Below are 15,643 nucleotides of genomic sequence, written 5' to 3'. Positions count from 1 at the left end.
GACCGCGGGGGGCTCAGAGATTTGTGAGAAATACATCTATAAAATGTAATTCAGAATGCCTCGTCCCACCTTATGCCGTACCGCTTTGGCAAATGCTTTATCAGCGCCATTCGCCTTAATCACATCTGAGAGTAATTCTTAGTAAAACTCCTCACGCTAATTGTTCGCCATCACAGATACTGTTTGCTATACGGCCATGACGCGCAACTGATTTCCAAAATTCGTCTTCTTCCTGTGAGGATGCAACTCACGACTCCTGGTTTACTAGACCAGTGCTCTACCACTGAGCTAAAGAGGCGCGGCCTAGCGGAACTTTTGCTTACTTCGTCCGTACGGTCGTCTGAATCTTCAGACTTCAGCTGACAACACTTCATATTTTTCACTAATATTTGCAGCTATGGCGACCCATTACTGCTTGGATACACATCTGACACGTAGCCGATGTTCTCTCCAAACAAAACCACCTGCACTTCAGAACATGACTTTCACACGTCTACAAAATCACCTTCACCTTCAAATACAGTTTTCTTGCGACTGATTGAGACGTAGGCAAATTTTAAAGTTGCTATTTCCATTACATCACGTTAATCAGAAAATCGGTAATTTACATCTGCAGCGGAGAAAAATTCCGTTCCGCCCAGGGTAGGGCTCGAACCCACGACCCTACGATTAAGAGTCTCATGCTCTACCGACTGAGCTAGCCGTGCTGCCTCGTTGGGTACCTGCTGGGTAGCAGATCACACAGTACTCGTTTGGGTTGGTTGGTCCCATACAGAATCTCTCCATGCTGCCTAATGTTTTCCTAACGTCACACTCGTCACGTACTTCACTTTTATTTCATAATCATTTCTGAGAGGTAAAGGAATTGCATGACAATCTGCAGAGCTAGCGGCGTCAAAATTAACACACATACTTGACGTGACTCAAAAGCCGAACGAGTTACTTTCCGACGTTGTTTTAGATGTGCAAGTGCCAGTCAAACCTCGCGGTGAGGGCACTCTGCCGACCATTTCGCTAGTTAAAACCGGTCTTCTTGTGTGTGTTTCAAGCTCAAGACCATCTCCAAGCACAAAATGGTCAACAGCAACATTCAGACGGTTCCGTACTGCACAATTGCTACATTAAAACGGTATGTTTGTTTCTCAGAACTGGAAAAACACGACCGTGACAGGATTCGAACCTGCAATCTTCGGATCCGAAGTCCGACGCCTTATCCATTAGGCCACACGGTCACTGACGACCAAGTATAACTTATATACGATTCATCTCGAAACGCTCACACCCCCTGAGGAATTGTGTTTTCGTTCCACACAGCCGCTGCCCCTTACTCTTTCCCACCCATTCGTTACATTCAACCTCTTACGAGACCGACCAAACATAGACAGGAAAACAAGACCACACACTTTGCGCAATCGGAATCGATGGCAGGGTGTCCCTCGCCGCATTTGCTAAGATGGCTATTTGCTAATTCTGCAGAAGCGGCGGCGGCGACGACGACGACGACGACGACGACGACGACGACGACCGCGAGAGGCTCAGCGATTTGTGAGAAATATATCTATAAAATGTAATTCAGAATGCCTCGTCCCACCTTATGCCGTACCGCTTTGGCAAATGCTTTATCAGCGCCATTCGCCTTAATCACATTTGAGAGTAATTCTTAGTAAAACTCCTCACGCTAATTGTTCGCCATCACAGATACTGTTTGCTATACGGCCATGACGCGCAACTGATTTCCAAAATTCGTCTTCTTCCTGTGAGGATGGAATTCACGACTCCTGGTTTACTAGACCAGTGCTCTACCACTGAGCTAAAGAGGCGCGGCCTAGCGGAACTTTTGCTTACTTTGTCCGTACGGTCGTCTGAATCTTCAGACTTCAGCTGACAACACTTCATATTTTTCACTAATATTTGCAGCTATGGCGACCCATTACTGCTTGGATACACATCTGACACGTAGCCGATGTTCTCTCCAAACAAAACCACCTGCACTTCAGAAAATGACTTTCACATGTCTACAAAATCACCTTCACCTTCAAATACAGTTTTCTTGCGACTGATTGAGTCGTAGGCAAATTTTAAAGTTGCTCTTTCCATTACATCACGTTAATCAGAAAATCGGTAATTTACATCTGCAGCGGAGAAAAATTCCGTTCCGCCCAGGGTAGGGCTCGAACCCACGACCCTATGATTAAGAGTCTCATGCTCTACCGACTGAGCTAGCCGTGCTGCCTCGTTGGGTACGTGCTGGGTAGCAGATCACACAGTACTCGTTTGGGTTGGTTGGTCCCATACAGAATCTCTCCATGCTGCCTAATGTTTTCCTAACGTCACACTCGTCACGTACTTCACTTTTATTTCATAATCATTTCTGAGAGGTAAAGGAATTGCATGACAATCTGCAGAGCTAGCGGCGTCAAAATTAACACACATACTTGACGTGACTCAAACCCGAACGAGTTACTTTCCGACGTTGTTTTAGATGTGCAAGTGCCAGTCAAACCTCGCGGTGAGGGCACTCTGCCGACCATTTCGCTAGTTAAAACCGGTCTTCTTGTGTGTGTTTCAAGCTCAAGACCATCTCCAAGCACAAAATGGTCAACAGCAACATTCAGACGGTTCCGTACTGCACAATTGCTACATTAAAACGGTATGTTTGTTTCTCAGAACTGGAAAAACACGACCGTGACAAGATTCGAACCTGCAATCTTCGGATCCGAAGTCCGACGCCTTATCCATTAGGCCACACGGTCACTGACGACCAAGTATAACTTATATACGATTCATCTCGAAACGCTCACACCCCCTGAGGAATTGTGTTTTCGTTCCACACAGCCGCTGCCCCTTACTCTTTCCCACCCATTCGTTACATTCAACCTCTTACGAGACCGACCAAACATAGACAGGAAAACAAGACCACACACTTTGCGCAATCGGAATCGATGGCAGGGTGTCCCTCGCCGCATTTGCTAAGATGGCCATTTGCTAATTCTGCAGAAGCGGCGGCGGCGACGACGACGACGACGACGACGACGACGACCGCGGGGGGCTCAGAGATTTGTGAGAAATACATCTATAAAATGTAATTCAGAATGCCTCGTCCCACCTTATGCCGTACCGCTTTGGCAAATGCTTTATCAGCGCCATTCGCCTTAATCACATCTGAGAGTAATTCTTAGTAAAACTCCTCACGCTAATTGTTCGCCATCACAGATACTGTTTGCTATACGGCCATGACGCGCAACTGATTTCCAAAATTCGTCTTCTTCCTGTGAGGATGCAACTCACGACTCCTGGTTTACTAGACCAGTGCTCTACCACTGAGCTAAAGAGGCGCGGCATAGCGGAACTTTTGCTTACTTCGTCCGTACGGTCGTCTGAATCTTCAGACTTCAGCTGACAACACTTCATATTTTTCACTAATATTTGCAGCTATGGCGACCCATTACTGCTTGGATACACATCTGACACGTAGCCGATGTTCTCTCCAAACAAAACCACCTGCACTTCAGAACATGACTTTCACACGTCTACAAAATCACCTTCACCTTCAAATACAGTTTTCTTGCGACTGATTGAGACGTAGGCAAATTTTAAAGTTGCTATTTCCATTACATCACGTTAATCAGAAAATCGGTAATTTACATCTGCAGCGGAGAAAAATTCCGTTCCGCCCAGGGTAGGGCTCGAACCCACGACCCTACGATTAAGAGTCTCATGCTCTACCGACTGAGCTAGCCGTGCTGCCTCGTTGGGTACCTGCTGGGTAGCAGATCACACAGTACTCGTTTGGGTTGGTTGGTCCCATACAGAATCTCTCCATGCTGCCTAATGTTTTCCTAACGTCACACTCGTCACGTACTTCACTTTTATTTCATAATCATTTCTGAGAGGTAAAGGAATTGCATGACAATCTGCAGAGCTAGCGGCGTCAAAATTAACACACATACTTGACGTGACTCAAAAGCCGAACGAGTTACTTTCCGACGTTGTTTTAGATGTGCAAGTGCCAGTCAAACCTCGCGGTGAGGGCACTCTGCCGACCATTTCGCTAGTTAACACCGGTCTTCTTGTGTGTGTTTCAAGCTCAAGACCATCTCCAAGCACAAAATGGTCAACAGCAACATTCAGACGGTTTCGTACTGCACAATTGCTACATTAAAACGGTATGTTTGTTTCTCAGAACTGGAAAAACACGACCGTGACAGGATTCGAACCTGCAATCTTCGGATCCGAAGTCCGACGCCTTATCCATTAGGCCACACGGTCACTGACGACCAAGTATAACTTATATACGATTCATCTCGAAACTCTCACACCCCCTGAGGAATTGTGTTTTCGTTCCACACAGCCGCTGCCCCTTACTCTTTCCCACCCATTCGTTACATTCAACCTCTTACGAGACCGACCAAACATAGACAGGAAAACAAGACCACACACTTTGCGCAATCGGAATCGATGGCAGGGTGTCCCTCGCCGCATTTGCTACGATGGCTATTTGCTAATTCTGCAGAAGCGGCGGCGGCGACGACGACGACGACGAGGACGACGACGACCGCGAGAGGCTCAGCGATTTGTGAGAAATATATCTATAAAATGTAATTCACACTGCCTCGTCCCACCTTATGCCGTACCGCTTTGGCAAATGCTTTATCAGCGCCATTCGCCTTAATCACATTTGAGAGTAATTCTTAGTAAAACTCCTCACGCTAATTGTTCGCCATCACAGATACTGTTTGCTATACGGCCATGACGCGCAACTGATTTCCAAAATTCGTCTTCTTCCTGTGAGGATGGAACTCACGACTCCTGGTTTACTAGACCAGTGCTCTACCACTGAGCTAAAGGGGCGCGGCCTAGCGGAACTTTTGCTTACTTCGCCGCACGGTCGTCTGAATCATCAGACTTCAGCTGACAACACTTCGTATTTTTGACTAATATTAGCAGCTATGGCGACCCATTACTGCTTGGCTACACATCTGACACGTAGCCGATGTTCTCTCCAAACAAAACCACCTGCACTTCAGAACATGACTTTCACACGTCTACAAAATCACCTTCACCTTCAAATACAGTTTTCTTGCGACTGATTGAGACGTAGGCAAATTTTAAAGTTGCTATTTCCATTACATCACGTTAATCAGAAAATCGGTAATTTACATCTGCAGCGGAGAAAAATTCCGTTCCGCCCAGGGTAGGGCTCGAACCCACGACCCTATGACTAAGAGTCTCATGCTCTACCGACTGAGCTAGCCGTGCTGCCTCGTTGGGTACCTCCTGGGTAGCAGATCACACAGTACTCGTTTGGGTTGGTTGGTCCCATACAGAATCTCTCCATGCTGCCTAATGTTTTCCTAACGACACTCGTCACGTACTTCACTTTTATTTCATAATCATTTCTGAGAGGTAAAGGAATTGCATGACAATCTGCAGAGCTAGCGGCGTCAAAATTAACACACATACTTGACGTGACTCAAAAGCCGAACGAGTTACTTTCCGACGTTGTTTTAGATGTGCAAGTGCCAGTCAAACCTCGCGGTGAGGGCACTCTGCCGACCATTTCGCTAGTTAACACCGGTCTTCTTGTGTGTGTTTCAAGCTCAAGACCATCTCCAAGCACAAAATGGTCAACAGCAACATTCAGACGGTTTCGTACTGCACAATTGCTACATTAAAACGGTATGTTTGTTTCTCAGAACTGGAAAAACACGACCGCGACAGGATTCGAACCTGCAATCTTCGGATCCGAAGACCGACGCCTTATCCATTAGGCCACACGGTCACTGACGACCAAGTATAACTTATATACGATTCATCTCGAAACTCTCACACCCCCTGAGGAATTGTGTTTTCGTTCCACACAGCCGCTGCCCCTTACTCTTTCCCACCCATTCGTTACATTCAACCTCTTACGAGACCGACCAAACATAGACAGGAAAACAAGACCACACACTTTGCGCAATCGAAATCGATGGCAGGGTGTCCCTCGCCGCATTTGCTACGATGGCTATTTGCTAATTCTGCAGAAGCGGCGGCGGCGACGACGACGACGACGACGACGACGACGACGACGACGACGACGACCGCGAGAGGCTCAGCGATTTGTGAGAAATATATCTATAAAATGTAATTCACACTGCCTTGTCCCACCTTATGCCGTACCGCTTTGGCAAATGCTTTATCAGCGCCATTCGCCTTAATCACATTTGAGAGTAATTCTTAGTAAAACTCCTCACGCTAATTGTTCGCCATCACAGATACTGTTTGCTATACGGCCATGACGCGCAACTGATTTCCAAAATTCGTCTTCTTCCTGTGAGGATGGAATTCACGACTCCTGGTTTACTAGACCAGTGCTCTACCACTGAGCTAAAGAGGCGCGGCCTAGCGGAACTTTTGCTTACTTTGTCCGTACGGTCGTCTGAATCTTCAGACTTCAGCTGACAACACTTCATATTTTTCACTAATATTTGCAGCTATGGCGACCCATTACTGCTTGGATACACATCTGACACGTAGCCGATGTTCTCTCCAAACAAAACCACCTGCACTTCAGAACATGACTTTCACATGTCTACAAAATCACCTTCACCTTCAAATACAGTTTTCTTGCGACTGATTGAGTCGTAGGCAAATTTTAAAGTTGCTCTTTCCATTACATCACGTTAATCAGAAAATCGGTAATTTACATCTGCAGCGGAGAAAAATTCCGTTCCGCCCAGGGTAGGGCTCGAACCCACAACCCTATGATTAAGAGTCTCATGCTCTACCGACTGAGCTAGCCGTGCTGCCTCGTTGGGTACCTGCTGGGTAGCAGATCACACAGTACTCGTTTGGGTTGGTTGGTCCCATACAGAATCTCTCCATGCTGCCTAATGTTTTCCTAACGTCACACTCGTCACGTACTTCACTTTTATTTCATAATCATTTCTGAGAGGTAAAGGAATTGCATGACAATCTGCAGAGCTAGCGGCGTCAAAATTAACACACATACTTGACGTGACTCAAAAGCCGAACGAGTTACTTTCCGACGTTGTTTTAGATGTGCAAGTGCCAGTCAAACCTCGCGGTGAGGGCACTCTGCCGACCATTTCGCTAGTTAACACCGGTCTTCTTGTGTGTGTTTCAAGCTCAAGACCATCTCCAAGCACAAAATGGTCAACAGCAACATTCAGATGGTTTCGTACTGCACAATTGCTACATTAAAACGGTATGTTTGTTTCTCAGAACTGGAGAAACACGACCGTGACAGGATTCGAACCTGCAATCTTCGGATCCGATGTCCGACGCCTTATCCATTAGGCCACACGGTCACTGACGACCAAGTATAACTTATATACGATTCATCTCGAAACGCTCACACCCCCTGAGGAATTGTGTTTTCGTTCCACACAGCCGCTGCCCCTTACTCTTTCCCACCCATTCGTTACATTCAACCTCTTACGAGACCGACCAAACATAGACAGGAAAACAAGACCACACACTTTGCGCAATCGGAATCGATGGCAGGGTGTCCCTCGCCGCATTTGCTACGATGGCCATTTGCTAATTCTGCAGAAGCGGCGGCGGCGGCGACGACGACGACGACGACGACCGCGAGAGGCTCAGAGATTTGTGAGAAATACATCTATAAAATGTAATTCAGAATGCCTCGTCCCACCTTATGCCGTACCGCTTTGGCAAATGCTTTATCAGCGCCATTCGCCTTAATCACATCTGAGAGTAATTCTTAATAAAACGCCTCTCGCTAATTGTTCGCCATCACAGATACTGTTTGCTATACGGCCATGACGCGCAACTGATTTCCAAAATTCGTCTTCCTCCTGTAAGGATGAAACTCACGACTCCAGGTTTACTAGACCAGTGCTCTACCACTGAGCTAAAGAGGCGCGGCCTAGCGGAACTTTTGCGTACTTCGCCGCACGGTCGTCTGAATCATCAGACTTCAGCTGACAACACTTCATATTTTTGACTAATATTAGCAGCTATGGCGACCCATTACTGCTTGGCTACACATCTGACACATAGCCGATGTTCTCTCCAAACAAAACCACCTGCACTTCAGAACAAGACTTTCACATGTCTACAAAATCACCTTCACCTTCAGTTTTCTTGTGACTGATTGAGACGTAGGCAAATTTTAAAGTTGCTCTTTCCATTACATCACGTTAATCAGAAAATCGGTAATTTACATCTGCAGCGGAGAAAAATTCCGTTCCGCCCAGGGTAGGGCTCGAACCCACAACCCTATGATTAAGAGTCTCATGCTCTACCGACTGAGCTAGCCGTGCTGCCTCGTTGGGTACCTCCTGGGTAGCAGATCACACAGTACTCGTTTGGGTTGGTTGGTCCCATACAGAATCTCTCCATGCTGCCTAATGTTTTCCTAACGTCACACTCGTCACGTACTTCACTTTTATTTCATAATCATTTCTGAGAGGTAAAGGAATTGCATGACAATCTGCAGAGCTAGCGGCGTCAAAATTAACACACATACTTGACGTGACTCAAAAGCCGAACGAGTTACTTTCCGACGTTGTTTTAGATGTGCAAGTGCCAGTCAAACCTCGCGGTGAGGGCACTCTGCCGACCATTTCGCTAGTTAACACCGGTCTTCTTGTGTGTGTTTCAAGCTCAAGACCATCTCCAAGCACAAAATGGTCAACAGCAACATTCAGATGGTTTCGTACTGCACAATTGCTACATTAAAACGGTATGTTTGTTTCTCAGAACTGGAGAAACACGACCGTGACAGGATTCGAACCTGCAATCTTCGGATCCGATGTCCGACGCCTTATCCATTAGGCCACACGGTCACTGACGACCAAGTATAACTTATATACGATTCATCTCGAAACGCTCACACCCCCTGAGGAATTGTGTTTTCGTTCCACACAGCCGCTGCCCCTTACTCTTTCCCACCCATTCGTTACATTCAACCTCTTACGAGACCGACCAAACATAGACAGGAAAACAAGACCACACACTTTGCGCAATCGGAATCGATGGCAGGGTGTCCCTCGCCGCATTTGCTACGATGGCCATTTGCTAATTCTGCAGAAGCGGCGGCGGCGGCGACGACGACGACGACGACGACCGCGAGAGGCTCAGAGATTTGTGAGAAATACATCTATAAAATGTAATTCAGAATGCCTCGTCCCACCTTATGCCGTACCGCTTTGGCAAATGCTTTATCAGCGCCATTCGCCTTAATCACATCTGAGAGTAATTCTTAATAAAACGCCTCTCGCTAATTGTTCGCCATCACAGATACTGTTTGCTATACGGCCATGACGCGCAACTGATTTCCAAAATTCGTCTTCCTCCTGTAAGGATGAAACTCACGACTCCAGGTTTACTAGACCAGTGCTCTACCACTGAGCTAAAGAGGCGCGGCCTAGCGGAACTTTTGCGTACTTCGCCGCACGGTCGTCTGAATCATCAGACTTCAGCTGACAACACTTCATATTTTTGACTAATATTAGCAGCTATGGCGACCCATTACTGCTTGGCTACACATCTGACACATAGCCGATGTTCTCTCCAAACAAAACCACCTGCACTTCAGAACAAGACTTTCACATGTCTACAAAATCACCTTCACCTTCAGTTTTCTTGTGACTGATTGAGACGTAGGCAAATTTTAAAGTTGCTCTTTCCATTACATCACGTTAATCAGAAAATCGGTAATTTACATCTGCAGCGGAGAATAATTCCGTTCCGCCCAGGGTAGGGCTCGAACCCACGACCCTATGATTAAGAGTCTCATGCTCTACCGACTGAGCTAGCCGTGCTGCCTCGTTGGGTACCTCCTGGGTAGCAGATCACACAGTACTCGTTTGGGTTGGTTGGTCCCATACAGAATCTCTCCATGCTGCCTAATGTTTTCCTAACGACACTCGTCACGTACTTCACTTTTATTTCATAATCATTTCTGAGAGGTAAAGGAATTGCATGACAATCTGCAGAGCTAGCGGCGTCAAAATTAACACACATACTTGACGTGACTCAAACCCGAACGAGTTACTTTCCGACGTTGTTTTAGATGTGCAAGTGCCAGTCAAACCTCGCGGTGAGGGCACTCTGCCGACCATTTCGCTAGTTAAAACCGGTCTTCTTGTGTGTGTTTCAAGCTCAAGACCATCTCCAAGCACAAAATGGTCAACAGCAACATTCAGACGGTTCCGTACTGCACAATTGCTACATTAAAACGGTATGTTTGTTTCTCAGAACTGGAAAAACACGACCGTGACAGGATTCGAACCTGCAATCTTCGGATCCGAAGTCCGACGCCTTATCCATTAGGCCACACGGTCACTGACGACCAAGTATAACTTATATACGATTCATCTCGAAACGCTCACACCCCCTGAGGAATTGTGTTTTCGTTCCACACAGCCGCTGCCCCTTACTCTTTCCCACCCATTCGTTACATTCAACCTCTTACGAGACCGACCAAACATAGACAGGAAAACAAGACCACACACTTTGCGCAATCGGAATCGATGGCAGGGTGTCCCTCGCCGCATTTGCTAAGATGGCCATTTGCTAATTCTGCAGAAGCGGCGGCGGCGACGACGACGACGACGACGACGACGACGACCGCGGGGGGCTCAGAGATTTGTGAGAAATACATCTATAAAATGTAATTCAGAATGCCTCGTCCCACCTTATGCCGTACCGCTTTGGCAAATGCTTTATCAGCGCCATTCGCCTTAATCACATCTGAGAGTAATTCTTAGTAAAACTCCTCACGCTAATTGTTCGCCATCACAGATACTGTTTGCTATACGGCCATGACGCGCAACTGATTTCCAAAATTCGTCTTCTTCCTGTGAGGATGCAACTCACGACTCCTGGTTTACTAGACCAGTGCTCTACCACTGAGCTAAAGAGGCGCGGCCTAGCGGAACTTTTGCTTACTTCGTCCGTACGGTCGTCTGAATCTTCAGACTTCAGCTGACAACACTTCATATTTTTCACTAATATTTGCAGCTATGGCGACCCATTACTGCTTGGATACACATCTGACACGTAGCCGATGTTCTCTCCAAACAAAACCACCTGCACTTCAGAACATGACTTTCACACGTCTACAAAATCACCTTCACCTTCAAATACAGTTTTCTTGCGACTGATTGAGACGTAGGCAAATTTTAAAGTTGCTATTTCCATTACATCACGTTAATCAGAAAATCGGTAATTTACATCTGCAGCGGAGAAAAATTCCGTTCCGCCCAGGGTAGGGCTCGAACCCACGACCCTACGATTAAGAGTCTCATGCTCTACCGACTGAGCTAGCCGTGCTGCCTCGTTGGGTACCTGCTGGGTAGCAGATCACACAGTACTCGTTTGGGTTGGTTGGTCCCATACAGAATCTCTCCATGCTGCCTAATGTTTTCCTAACGTCACACTCGTCACGTACTTCACTTTTATTTCATAATCATTTCTGAGAGGTAAAGGAATTGCATGACAATCTGCAGAGCTAGCGGCGTCAAAATTAACACACATACTTGACGTGACTCAAAAGCCGAACGAGTTACTTTCCGACGTTGTTTTAGATGTGCAAGTGCCAGTCAAACCTCGCGGTGAGGGCACTCTGCCGACCATTTCGCTAGTTAAAACCGGTCTTCTTGTGTGTGTTTCAAGCTCAAGACCATCTCCAAGCACAAAATGGTCAACAGCAACATTCAGACGGTTCCGTACTGCACAATTGCTACATTAAAACGGTATGTTTGTTTCTCAGAACTGGAAAAACACGACCGTGACAGGATTCGAACCTGCAATCTTCGGATCCGAAGTCCGACGCCTTATCCATTAGGCCACACGGTCACTGACGACCAAGTATAACTTATATACGATTCATCTCGAAACGCTCACACCCCCTGAGGAATTGTGTTTTCGTTCCACACAGCCGCTGCCCCTTACTCTTTCCCACCCATTCGTTACATTCAACCTCTTACGAGACCGACCAAACATAGACAGGAAAACAAGACCACACACTTTGCGCAATCGGAATCGATGGCAGGGTGTCCCTCGCCGCATTTGCTAAGATGGCTATTTGCTAATTCTGCAGAAGCGGCGGCGGCGACGACGACGACGACGACGACGACGACGACGACGACCGCGAGAGGCTCAGCGATTTGTGAGAAATATATCTATAAAATGTAATTCAGAATGCCTCGTCCCACCTTATGCCGTACCGCTTTGGCAAATGCTTTATCAGCGCCATTCGCCTTAATCACATTTGAGAGTAATTCTTAGTAAAACTCCTCACGCTAATTGTTCGCCATCACAGATACTGTTTGCTATACGGCCATGACGCGCAACTGATTTCCAAAATTCGTCTTCTTCCTGTGAGGATGGAATTCACGACTCCTGGTTTACTAGACCAGTGCTCTACCACTGAGCTAAAGAGGCGCGGCCTAGCGGAACTTTTGCTTACTTTGTCCGTACGGTCGTCTGAATCTTCAGACTTCAGCTGACAACACTTCATATTTTTCACTAATATTTGCAGCTATGGCGACCCATTACTGCTTGGATACACATCTGACACGTAGCCGATGTTCTCTCCAAACAAAACCACCTGCACTTCAGAAAATGACTTTCACATGTCTACAAAATCACCTTCACCTTCAAATACAGTTTTCTTGCGACTGATTGAGTCGTAGGCAAATTTTAAAGTTGCTCTTTCCATTACATCACGTTAATCAGAAAATCGGTAATTTACATCTGCAGCGGAGAAAAATTCCGTTCCGCCCAGGGTAGGGCTCGAACCCACGACCCTATGATTAAGAGTCTCATGCTCTACCGACTGAGCTAGCCGTGCTGCCTCGTTGGGTACGTGCTGGGTAGCAGATCACACAGTACTCGTTTGGGTTGGTTGGTCCCATACAGAATCTCTCCATGCTGCCTAATGTTTTCCTAACGTCACACTCGTCACGTACTTCACTTTTATTTCATAATCATTTCTGAGAGGTAAAGGAATTGCATGACAATCTGCAGAGCTAGCGGCGTCAAAATTAACACACATACTTGACGTGACTCAAACCCGAACGAGTTACTTTCCGACGTTGTTTTAGATGTGCAAGTGCCAGTCAAACCTCGCGGTGAGGGCACTCTGCCGACCATTTCGCTAGTTAAAACCGGTCTTCTTGTGTGTGTTTCAAGCTCAAGACCATCTCCAAGCACAAAATGGTCAACAGCAACATTCAGACGGTTCCGTACTGCACAATTGCTACATTAAAACGGTATGTTTGTTTCTCAGAACTGGAAAAACACGACCGTGACAAGATTCGAACCTGCAATCTTCGGATCCGAAGTCCGACGCCTTATCCATTAGGCCACACGGTCACTGACGACCAAGTATAACTTATATACGATTCATCTCGAAACGCTCACACCCCCTGAGGAATTGTGTTTTCGTTCCACACAGCCGCTGCCCCTTACTCTTTCCCACCCATTCGTTACATTCAACCTCTTACGAGACCGACCAAACATAGACAGGAAAACAAGACCACACACTTTGCGCAATCGGAATCGATGGCAGGGTGTCCCTCGCCGCATTTGCTAAGATGGCCATTTGCTAATTCTGCAGAAGCGGCGGCGGCGACGACGACGACGACGACGACGACGACGACCGCGGGGGGCTCAGAGATTTGTGAGAAATACATCTATAAAATGTAATTCAGAATGCCTCGTCCCACCTTATGCCGTACCGCTTTGGCAAATGCTTTATCAGCGCCATTCGCCTTAATCACATCTGAGAGTAATTCTTAGTAAAACTCCTCACGCTAATTGTTCGCCATCACAGATACTGTTTGCTATACGGCCATGACGCGCAACTGATTTCCAAAATTCGTCTTCTTCCTGTGAGGATGCAACTCACGACTCCTGGTTTACTAGACCAGTGCTCTACCACTGAGCTAAAGAGGCGCGGCATAGCGGAACTTTTGCTTACTTCGTCCGTACGGTCGTCTGAATCTTCAGACTTCAGCTGACAACACTTCATATTTTTCACTAATATTTGCAGCTATGGCGACCCATTACTGCTTGGATACACATCTGACACGTAGCCGATGTTCTCTCCAAACAAAACCACCTGCACTTCAGAACATGACTTTCACACGTCTACAAAATCACCTTCACCTTCAAATACAGTTTTCTTGCGACTGATTGAGACGTAGGCAAATTTTAAAGTTGCTATTTCCATTACATCACGTTAATCAGAAAATCGGTAATTTACATCTGCAGCGGAGAAAAATTCCGTTCCGCCCAGGGTAGGGCTCGAACCCACGACCCTACGATTAAGAGTCTCATGCTCTACCGACTGAGCTAGCCGTGCTGCCTCGTTGGGTACCTGCTGGGTAGCAGATCACACAGTACTCGTTTGGGTTGGTTGGTCCCATACAGAATCTCTCCATGCTGCCTAATGTTTTCCTAACGTCACACTCGTCACGTACTTCACTTTTATTTCATAATCATTTCTGAGAGGTAAAGGAATTGCATGACAATCTGCAGAGCTAGCGGCGTCAAAATTAACACACATACTTGACGTGACTCAAAAGCCGAACGAGTTACTTTCCGACGTTGTTTTAGATGTGCAAGTGCCAGTCAAACCTCGCGGTGAGGGCACTCTGCCGACCATTTCGCTAGTTAACACCGGTCTTCTTGTGTGTGTTTCAAGCTCAAGACCATCTCCAAGCACAAAATGGTCAACAGCAACATTCAGACGGTTTCGTACTGCACAATTGCTACATTAAAACGGTATGTTTGTTTCTCAGAACTGGAAAAACACGACCGTGACAGGATTCGAACCTGCAATCTTCGGATCCGAAGTCCGACGCCTTATCCATTAGGCCACACGGTCACTGACGACCAAGTATAACTTATATACGATTCATCTCGAAACTCTCACACCCCCTGAGGAATTGTGTTTTCGTTCCACACAGCCGCTGCCCCTTACTCTTTCCCACCCATTCGTTACATTCAACCTCTTACGAGACCGACCAAACATAGACAGGAAAACAAGACCACACACTTTGCGCAATCGGAATCGATGGCAGGGTGTCCCTCGCCGCATTTGCTACGATGGCTATTTGCTAATTCTGCAGAAGCGGCGGCGGCGACGACGACGACGACGAGGACGACGACGACCGCGAGAGGCTCAGCGATTTGTGAGAAATATATCTATAAAATGTAATTCACACTGCCTCGTCCCACCTTATGCCGTACCGCTTTGGCAAATGCTTTATCAGCGCCATTCGCCTTAATCACATTTGAGAGTAATTCTTAGTAAAACTCCTCACGCTAATTGTTCGCCATCACAGATACTGTTTGCTATACGGCCATGACGCGCAACTGATTTCCAAAATTCGTCTTCTTCCTGTGAGGATGGAACTCACGACTCCTGGTTTACTAGACCAGTGCTCTACCACTGAGCTAAAGGGGCGCGGCCTAGCGGAACTTTTGCTTACTTCGCCGCACGGTCGTCTGAATCATCAGACTTCAGCTGACAACACTTCGTATTTTTGACTAATATTAGCAGCTATGGCGACCCATTACTGCTTGGCTACACATCTGACACGTAGCCGATGTTCTCTCCAAACAAAACCACCTGCACTTCAGAACATGACTTTCACAC

General features: G+C 46.8%; 10 non-coding genes across 10 annotated transcripts; all 10 read right to left on the bottom strand.

The window, feature by feature from the left end:
• Nucleotides 1-1,159: 1,159 nt before the first annotated feature.
• Nucleotides 1,160-1,232, bottom strand: Trnar-ucg (transfer RNA arginine (anticodon UCG)). Its single transcript has one exon. It is a non-coding gene; the product is annotated as a tRNA-Arg (tRNA).
• A 1,448-nt stretch (nt 1,233-2,680) lies between these two features.
• On the bottom strand, nt 2,681-2,753 carry Trnar-ucg (transfer RNA arginine (anticodon UCG)). Its single transcript has one exon. It is a non-coding gene; the product is annotated as a tRNA-Arg (tRNA).
• Nucleotides 2,754-4,196: 1,443 nt separating this feature from the next.
• On the bottom strand, nt 4,197-4,269 carry Trnar-ucg (transfer RNA arginine (anticodon UCG)). The gene has a single exon. It is a non-coding gene; the product is annotated as a tRNA-Arg (tRNA).
• A 1,440-nt stretch (nt 4,270-5,709) lies between these two features.
• Nucleotides 5,710-5,782, bottom strand: Trnar-ucg (transfer RNA arginine (anticodon UCG)). Its single transcript has one exon. It is a non-coding gene; the product is annotated as a tRNA-Arg (tRNA).
• Nucleotides 5,783-7,240: 1,458 nt separating this feature from the next.
• Trnar-ucg (transfer RNA arginine (anticodon UCG)) lies at nt 7,241-7,313 on the bottom strand. Its single transcript has one exon. It is a non-coding gene; the product is annotated as a tRNA-Arg (tRNA).
• Nucleotides 7,314-8,743: 1,430 nt separating this feature from the next.
• Trnar-ucg (transfer RNA arginine (anticodon UCG)) lies at nt 8,744-8,816 on the bottom strand. The gene has a single exon. It is a non-coding gene; the product is annotated as a tRNA-Arg (tRNA).
• A 1,427-nt stretch (nt 8,817-10,243) lies between these two features.
• On the bottom strand, nt 10,244-10,316 carry Trnar-ucg (transfer RNA arginine (anticodon UCG)). Its single transcript has one exon. It is a non-coding gene; the product is annotated as a tRNA-Arg (tRNA).
• Nucleotides 10,317-11,759: 1,443 nt separating this feature from the next.
• Nucleotides 11,760-11,832, bottom strand: Trnar-ucg (transfer RNA arginine (anticodon UCG)). The gene has a single exon. It is a non-coding gene; the product is annotated as a tRNA-Arg (tRNA).
• Nucleotides 11,833-13,280: 1,448 nt separating this feature from the next.
• On the bottom strand, nt 13,281-13,353 carry Trnar-ucg (transfer RNA arginine (anticodon UCG)). The gene has a single exon. It is a non-coding gene; the product is annotated as a tRNA-Arg (tRNA).
• Nucleotides 13,354-14,796: 1,443 nt separating this feature from the next.
• Nucleotides 14,797-14,869, bottom strand: Trnar-ucg (transfer RNA arginine (anticodon UCG)). The gene has a single exon. It is a non-coding gene; the product is annotated as a tRNA-Arg (tRNA).
• Nucleotides 14,870-15,643: the final 774 nt, after the last annotated feature.

Source organism: Schistocerca gregaria, chromosome 3 (assembly GCF_023897955.1).
Source record: "Schistocerca gregaria isolate iqSchGreg1 chromosome 3, iqSchGreg1.2, whole genome shotgun sequence".
NCBI lineage: Eukaryota > Metazoa > Arthropoda > Insecta > Orthoptera > Acrididae > Schistocerca > Schistocerca gregaria.
The sequence above is the reverse complement of the archived record's forward strand: the minus strand, read 5'-3'. Positions and strand labels throughout refer to the sequence as shown.